Below are 7,850 nucleotides of genomic sequence, written 5' to 3'. Positions count from 1 at the left end.
CCCCCCCCAAAAGAACTACTAACACCATTAAACTTGCAGGGAGGCTAGCGGTTTGTTTGCAGAGGGAATAATTTAAAATTGCAGAAACCTTCAGTTTGGCAACAAAAAATTCCTCTGAAAAGGCAACGAAGCCAGTGTCCGATTACAGCCGCCACTTTTTAAAAGTGATGGTAGGACCCTGGCTATTTAAGCACAGCCTTCCCTTTGTCCTATTCATAGCACACGCAACAGGGGCTCAACATATCCACAGACAAGCACTAATTCCTAATCTCTACTAGGCCAAGCAAATGGCTCTTCATGTGTTAGACAGAATTACATCACGGTGATCTAAACTGACAGTGAAAAAACCAGACAGTCTTCTCTTCCAAATCTGCAAGGCCGTTCTAAGCCTGCGATGAAAGGAGAGTGAGAGAGGTAGAGAGAACCGAGGAAAGCTATTTCCACCAATTGCTACAAATAATATTATGTTATGCTTCAAACCGCTTTTGATAACTGGATCCTTTCCAGTCCCACCCTGCTCCTCTTCAGGTTTGGGTTGGAACTAGAAGGGTAGACGTGCCATTTTAGGTCGAAATTTTTTGCTTTGATACTTGAGGTTTTGCAGCCCTCCACCCAGGCGCTGTTATCGTCTCTTCTCGATGAGCAGAATAGTGCCCTGAGCAGTAAGAGCTTTCAAATATAACTGAGGGGTTGACATTTCTCCTATTTCTGAGAACTTAGCAACTTCTCTAAACCCTTGCCATTTGCTCGCTTTTAGCCACAGCTCTGCCTCAATCAACAGAGCCAGCAAGTCGGTATTGTAATTTCACAAAACTATTTACAAGCGCAGGCACAGGACTTGGTTTTTTTTAGCTTCCCCCACACTATTTAACCAGCTCTACTTTTAAGCCATCAGCACGTATTTACACCATGCTCTTGAAAGGGTCCCTGCAAACTCACGCCACCAGTTCTAAGGAGACCATAGCAATAGCTAAGTTATTCATGGTGAAGATACAAGCATGTGCAACAGGTCAACTGTATCATACTTTCCTTTTTTTGTTTTTTTTTCCTCCTCCCTCATCCCACCTGCTCTGTGAGTTGTTCTCCTTGGCTTTCCTTTCTCTTGCTCCACCACAGGTTTACGTTCTGCTTTATCACTTAAACAGAGATAACGGCCAGCTTACTTTTAACTATGCAGAGGAAATAATCGGAGCTTGCTTTCCAAAGAGCAGGGCGCTGCTCGCCTCTCCGCGAAGGGCAGGGGAGGTCGGACAACCCGCACAGCCTCCAGTGCCCACTGAGGAGAGACCAACGCTCCCCTCCGGCTCCTCCGCTCCCCACCCAAGGTTGCGGCGGGGACGAGCAGGAATGAATCCAGGTCAATAGCTCCTGGCTTCTCATCCCTGTGGGGCTTTCTCCAGCTTTGCCTCTATCCCTTCCAATAGGGGCATCTTGCTTTTATCAGCTCCAGCCCTTCATCTCCTTTTCCCTGACCTGACCCATGTATCCGTCCCATTCCCTATGTCCCTGTTCCTACCACGCAGCCTGCCCCAGGCTTCGTTTGTCACTCATTTTGGGCAAACATCCAGTTTATTTTGTGAAAAATCCAGTTTAACTCGCACTACCCAGCAATGTGGGGATAATACTACGGGAAGGGAACTGGCAAGCGGTTCTGCAGGTGGTACCATCCAAACTGAGCAACGGACATCAGAGCGCCCAGCATTCCTCTAAAAGGGGCCTGCAGGGATCCTTCCGACCGCACACTGCAAAGCCATCGAGAAAACAGGCAACCAGAGCTACCGGGGAGGGCAAAACAGGGCACCATGCCCTTGCTACATGTCTGTACCCTAAACCAAGTCTCCATGTGAATGATGCAAGATTATTTCGGTTAGCCAATCTCTGAAAAATACGCCAGAGGTTAGCTTTCTGAAAGCTAGCCCCACCTGCCTCAAACGGTACTTAGAATGAGACACGAGGCCAGCAAACTTCCTTTGAAACGCAAGTCCTGACGGGGACCTTATCATCTGGCCTGCATACGAGTCAGAAAGCACTTCTACAGGCTCTGACGGAGACACCGACAAGAAATTGTCAGCTTAATACTACAAGGAAAAGGCACCGAGCTGAGCAGCAACAGCCAAGACACTACAGGATTCGAAGTTCTTTCCTCTCCTAAATTAGTTGCTCGGATTTAGGGCCACGACGTAGGTAGCTACAACAGAGCAGTACTGTAAATATCAAGAAAGTGGCACTCACTTTCAGAAATTTTCATTCACAGATGTTCCCTGTGCAGATAAAAAGCACATTGCACATACTAATTATATGTATGGATGCTCTTTGTGCATCAGAGTTGTGATATACGTTTACATGCAAGTCACTTGTGGAGTTCTTTTTTTTTTTTTTTAATCTTTAATGTTGAATAAATCTTCTGGCTCCATCCCAATGCATTTCCAAAACGGTTCTTTCCCAACAGTGCAAAATCCTTAGAAAAGGAGGCAGAACTGCTGCTGGAAAACCTCTCCAGACATTGCACCACTGAACGTAAAAGGATTGGGTAATACTTTCATTTTGCACCAATAAATAAATTCATTTTATTTTACAATCAAATTAAGCACCGCTGTTTAAGGGCGGTTACATGAATGCTACTGAGCTATTTACCAGTTTCAAAGTTTTCCCGTGAATTGTCATTTCTTCCAGGTACTGAACCAATCCCTTCCTTTGGTCTAGCACTGTTTTTCTACTGGAGTCAAACTCGATATGATTTCCTCTAAGCACCCCTTTTGCTCGTCTTTTTGCTCAGGTCTCTCCCCGTTTTTCTGCTAGCTCTTTTGTGGCTGCAGTCGGACACAGCTCCTCCATGGCTCACAAAAAACCAGCGACGTGCTTCCGTCGCTGCCTCAGCGAGGCGGTCGGCCCCGGCGGTACCCAGAGCCGCGACCGAGGCCAGCCCCGCGCCCGGTGCTGCCGGAGCCCACCCGGCTCGACCCGCCTGCCCGCTCAGACCTGTGGCCGCCCCACGGCGAGCGCTCCCGTGCGGCACCGGGCTCACGTTTTGCTCCCGCTGAGAGTGGAAGGTTCCTCTGTGGTCCGACAGCTGCCAAAAACGCAATTAAAGAGACTTGAGCCAACTGCACCTTTGCAAGAGCATTGCTAGGAACGTGATAAGCCTGATGACAACTCCCAGCCCCGAGCTCCCTCCCTTTCCCTCCCTCTCTCCCCATCTAAATATCACTACCAGTTTGTTTAAAGTAGTGAGGAGAAATCCAACTGCCTTTCTTGCACAGATGCATGCCCAGGAGTGCACTCCCCACATCTTCTTTGGAAAAGCTACCTGTATACCCCGTCATCTTTGCAGGAGCTACAACTTAAGCTTCCTAAAACACAAGACAAAATAAAATTAGGGTATGCTCAGATAAAGTCAATATATTTTTTTTGACTCAGCTGAACTCAAGAAACTACCACTATAATGAATGTATCTAAGTTCTTCATACTTCTAAGACAATCTACTAACAATTTTCAAATTATTATTAGACATCCTCAAGGCTTTACAGATCTACCAGATGCAAGGCTCAGCAAAATTGAACCAGCAGCAAGGATGTCCACCAGCAAGTTCAAAGCAAAGCATCTTGATTGTATTAGAGCTGCTAGAAAGGATGCTGGTATTTCTGTGAGACTGCTGGGAAAATACCAGAGTCTGTGTAGTTAGAAACACCAAGAAAAGTAAAAGAAAAAAAAATAATCACCTAAATGAAGGAAAACGGAACCACTGCAGCTTGAACAGATACCGGTTTCTTAGGAAATAAAAAGCTCAGAGCACTCAGTGCAGCCTGACTACATTTCTTGTTAGAATTAAATCCTTAAAGACAGAAATCTTCCAGCAACTCAAGGTCTTCTGTACACATGAAATATTCTAAATAAAGCAGCTTATCTTTTTTTTTCTTCTTCTTCCTTTTTCCCCTCTGGTTGGAACTTTTCCTCCTTATTTATTGATACATCTTTTTTCAACCCTCCATAATTTGAGATTCTCATTCACGGAAGTCACATCATGGGAGCTATCGGATGTTAGCTCACAGAAGGAAGATGGGGAAAAAGGTCAACAGAATTATGAAGCACGTAGGAGTTTTCCTTTAAAATGGTAATGTAACACACAAGATTCAAACAGCAGATTTTTAGGACATAAACAGTCCTTCTTTTAAAGCTAAAGGACAGCTAAATAAAGCAACAAGCTGAATTCTCTCAGGTATAAGCCCACAACCAGCATAAGCTCGTAACCCAAAATTCTTCCTCTAAAACGGCGCTCGAAACAGGCCCTAGAGCTGATAGCAGAGTGCTAGCCTCTAGCTTGAATTACCAGCCTAATACGAGCCCCCCAGGTGAGGAGACCGGTTCTCGACATCTCTTTGGCTCCTCCGTAATCTCCTCTCCACGGGTCCTATCCGACCAGGACCCTCCCTTCTACTCCAAACGGAGTCTCATGGCCCATAACAAGTAGCACAGCCTCCCAGTAATGCGGACTCCATGGAACAGCTTCTGGACCAAAACCAAACAAAGCCAGAAGCAAAACAAAAAGATACCAACAAATACCACCGTGCCACACAATACAACGTAAAGCTCTCTTCTTTCAAGGTTACGGTAATTAGAGAGAGGAACGGAGGCCTAATCCTGCAGCTGGGTTTTACCCTCCTATCTTTTCTTTATCAATGTTGGTATTTTAATACAAATAACACCTACTTAATTCTTGCACAGGCTATGTTGCAAAAGCTTTATAGGCTCTGGGGCCCTCCGTAATGTGCTCTTAGACAAGTTCGACTTGTTATATCCCGGGCAAACGTGCCTTCCTCAGCCCGCTTTAAAAATCCCTGTTGCAACTACTTCAGTGGTGCATGCCTTTGTCAGGATTATAACAGCATTTCCATAAGGGTAACGCTCCAGAGAGTACACTGTTATTGTGTTTTATCCACAGGGTGCTAAAAGGCTTGCATTTCTTGTTCCGGGGTCTTGCCAGAGTGTGCTAGGGTGCCTAGTCCAGCTAAGAATGAGACTTATCTTTCTGGCTGCTCAGAAAGCAGAAAGGCAGTTTCTAGACCCCATCTTTACCGCTTGCCAGTTTCTAACCACCCGCAAGGATGTTTGCCAGATTCCCGCTATTTTGCGTTAAGGCTCATTTTATAAGCTTTGCACAGTATATTCTTGAATATAAAACAAGGCTGAACTGCTGTTGAACTCCATTTTTAACAGAAAGAAACAATGTTTCTATATCAACCTTATATTTTGACTGAAATTGTTGGTTCAACTAGTCAGATACCCTCCCAGTCAGAATCACTGAACTTTTTTAGCCGCACATCCACATTCAGTTTGAGCACAAAAACTACGGCCTAGTCTCAATGCCACCATTTGCTATTCTAACCATTTTGACTGGTAGTACTTGGTTGAATTCCCCAAATATTCACAATACTACAATCCTCAATGCGTTTGTACCAACTTAACATGCTTCTGCTCGCAAAGCGAAATGTCTGTACCGGGAACTGTGGTATCAATTCAGATATTTTAACTGACTAAAAAATAATTACAATTTACACTGAAAAGATGCAAACCCAACCTCCTGGCTCCTCCAAGATTTCTCTCCATGTTTATGAAATCCAAAGTTATAGATCTCTCTTCTACTAGACCCTACTATCCTCATTAGCAGCTTCATGTGTATTGAAAGACCAGCTACTCGACTAAGAGCAACTGCTGTTATTCAATTAAAAAAAAAAAGTTACTATGGCTATCATATTGCTGGGTATAAACTCATTCCAATCCCAGGTCACAAGGAAACCTCTTCCCTTTCCTCTCACCTCCTCCTTGTCATCCTAGTCTAGAAAACAGACGACAAATGAAAAAGTGGGGAACATAATAACTTTTATAAAAAGTCATAAAATCTTCACCCTGTCCAAAATGACTGAGGGAGGGAAAGAAGACAAGAAATCAGCTTAATTTGCAACAGAAAACTAGACAGGAGTGTGTGTGTTGCAATAGCAGGAATGAAACTCTGGAACAATTTATACAGGACAAACACAAAGCACTTTTCCTTAACCGCTTCTTCGAAATCATTTAGAAAAGCTCCTTTAGAGAACAACTGAGGCCTACTAAGTTCTACTGCAGTGGCAAAGCTCAGACTACAAAATTGCAATGCTCCTTCCAGCCCTGGATAGTAGGCCTCCGGATACTGTTGCCTCTCATGTCTGGAGCTTTTCCTGTGTCTGTCATTCTGATCTGTGAAAAACTGTACTGTGGTGGGCTTTTTGGAAAGACAAGGATTGAGAATGTGGGCAGCCCTGCCTGTGATTTGGGCCATTTTGCATCAAATTCTTCGCACAAACAGGGAGATTGTTGTTTCTGACTGCTTAAATCTAATCAAAGGTTTGCAGGTATGGAGCTTTGACAAGACATACAGCTACAGATTATGTTACCGCTTCCTTTCCCGCCCTGCCTCTGATGTATACTCCTGTACCAGAGGCAGGGATATCCAATTCACCTGTGAATCTATACCTGGACCATCAGTTTTCAGTCTGGGTTAGAAAAAAACAAAACAAAACGCCACACAAACAAAAAAGCCCCCAAAACAAGAAAAGGGAGCTGTTACACTGTTAAAATATCTTCTGACTGACAAAAACCAATCAGAATAAACTCAGAGCAACAGTATGGGAAATGGAGATTAATTCATTGGGCAGCAGCTTCCCCTACCTTACTAAACAGAAAATACGCAATAACACACATACCACTGTGTAATTTTTTCTCCCTCCCTACACAGCTTTACAGGAGAAGAAGGGCCTCTCAAACTCCTTCGCACAGCAAAGGTCTTTAACCTTCACCTCCCAGGCGCAGAGCCCTGGATTTGGATTGAACTCCTAGATTTCTGAACGGAAGGTATGAATCCCAGCACCTTGCTCGCCTTACCAGTTAGGTGCGAACCTCTGCCGCTGTTACCAACGCTCCTGGCACAACCTGCCTCCCTGCTTCTTGCCCTTGGGCGGAAGGAAGCGCTCATGCCAGCTGGGAATCTCCCCTCCTGCTCCTTGGGGAAGGCCAGCAGAGGGAGAGCTGTTCATCACGGGCCAAATTATTTTATCCGCAGCCAACGCATCGCGAACCCCGTGCACTCAACCCTCCCCAGCTCTGCTCCATCGCGGGATCGCTCTGCTCTATAAATAACCTGCAGTAAGATTGCAGCGCGGAGGCAGGCCGGGGCGCCCCGCTGCCGCACGGAAGCGCTCGCCTGAAGGGCCAAGGGCGGAAACGCTGCTCCGGCGCGGCCTCCCGCCTCCGCTGCCACCGGGGCGCTCCCCCCACCCCTTCCTCCTCCTCCGCCATCCCCCGCCGCCGCTCCCGGCCCCGGTGGCCCCGAGCCCCCCCCCCTCGCCCCTCCGCCGCCTCGATGGTAAGGGCGGGAGCGGCCGCCTCGGCGGCACGTGGCCCACCCCGCGCCAATCGCAAGGGCCGCGACCATAGAGCGGAAAGCTGGGGGGGAGGGCTGGGGGGAGAGAGGGCGCCCGCTAGACATTCCGCCCTCGGAGCCCGTCTCTCTGCTGCCGCCATCTTCTTGGAGGAAGCGGAGCCCGCCCGGCCGCAGAGCCGGGCCCCGCTGCCCCGTCCCTCTTAGCTCAGGCGTTCCCCCCCGCCGCCTCCCCGCGCGGCTGCCGCCACCGGGCACCGGGAACGGTTTTACCTCTAGTAGGCCCGCAGCGAAGCCTATGCTGGGTACGAGGCCGAGGGGCCGGCCGCCATCTTGGTAAAGAAGAGGGATTTGCGTGACCTACCAACATAAGGGTGGTCCCTCCCCCACGTACCCTTGGCCCGGCAGGTTGCTATGGGAATGGGGCGGGCGCATGCGC

At 47.5% G+C, this 7,850-nt stretch overlaps 1 protein-coding gene across 2 annotated transcripts in view; it reads right to left on the bottom strand.

Moving 5' to 3' along the window:
- Nucleotides 1-7,816, bottom strand: part of HDLBP (high density lipoprotein binding protein) — a 39,463-nt gene extending 31,647 nt beyond the window's left edge. Inside the window, exon 1 of one of the 2 annotated variants that reach the window (XM_085311161.1) lies at nt 7,685-7,816. The gene's annotated coding sequence lies outside the window, so the exon portion shown is untranslated. Of the gene's footprint in view, nt 1-6,915; nt 7,034-7,684 lie in introns of those variants that run through there. The other variant, XM_085311163.1, reaches the window with a different exon arrangement.
- Between the last annotated feature and the right edge of the window lie 34 nt (nt 7,817-7,850).

The sequence above is a fragment of the Rhea americana genome, unplaced genomic scaffold, assembly GCF_003343005.1.
Source record: "Rhea americana isolate MKP2758 unplaced genomic scaffold, rheAme1 scaffold_334, whole genome shotgun sequence".
Lineage (NCBI taxonomy): Eukaryota > Metazoa > Chordata > Aves > Rheiformes > Rheidae > Rhea > Rhea americana.
This window is presented reverse-complemented; position numbering and strand designations above follow the sequence as displayed.